Source organism: Halyomorpha halys, unplaced genomic scaffold (genome assembly GCF_000696795.3).
Source record: "Halyomorpha halys isolate HHAL.00 unplaced genomic scaffold, Hhal_1.1 Scaffold194.1, whole genome shotgun sequence".
Classification (NCBI taxonomy): domain Eukaryota; kingdom Metazoa; phylum Arthropoda; class Insecta; order Hemiptera; family Pentatomidae; genus Halyomorpha; species Halyomorpha halys.
Genome location: NW_027108392.1, coordinates 275,944 through 276,924, shown reverse-complemented (window position 1 = coordinate 276,924; position 981 = coordinate 275,944).

Sequence of the window (981 nt, the reverse complement as noted above, 5' to 3'; positions counted from 1 at the left end):
CTTCCTTACAATAAAATAAATAAGAATTCACTAAAATCTTCTCTTACAAGGATAGGATATCATAGGCGTTCGTGCAAATCTTAATATCGTCTGCAAAGGAGATAGGATCTGCAACAATTGAGGACTGTATCTTATCATTGAGAGTTGTGCAAAGTTCGATATTAAGCCCTTTGTTATTAATACTTGGTTAGAATTACCTCCAGTAAGCGACACTAGAACAATTGTTACACCTGATATCGTAGCCACTATTGTACTTCAACAATGGTTGAGGGTAGTTGTACGGGATAAACAGATTAACTACAGCCCTAAAAGACAGCTAACTGAATTCCACAATTGTGGAATACAATTCATGACTTATGCCTTCCATTAATCTAACTGATCCCTTCTTATTCAATTAGTTAATAAAGTTATAAGGTCCAATTGTTAAATTATCAAAGCCTTAGATATCTCGGTTTTGTAGAAACATAAGATATTTCATTTTCAATTCATTTTTGGACGTAGAATTCGTCTGATGATTAGAATTTGTTAGAAACTATCAAGTTATAAATTCAATATTTGGATTTCTATTTAGTTTACTGGATAAAAATAATCTCAAAAGTGAAGAACAATGTGTAATTTAATTCCATTTATTAATGTTAAAGTTTATGATTTTTTTTTTGCTCAAGTCCTTTATTGAGGACCTATACAGCCCCAGAGTGGAAATGTCAAGGTTCATTTCTCGGGGCCGCTGCGAAATAAATATTGACCAGCCCAGGTGATGAATGAACATTATTATATTTTTTAATTACGTAAATAATAAACTCAAATTTTTAATAAAGAGAATTTGAACATTTAATAAATAACTCAAATACTATCCAATTATAGTCTCAAAACTTTATTTCTTTTATTCGTCCAACAATTCGGCCAATCCGACCATCTTCAGGGACATCTACTACAAAAAGTTTCTATTATATGTATGATCCTACAAACAATTTAAATACT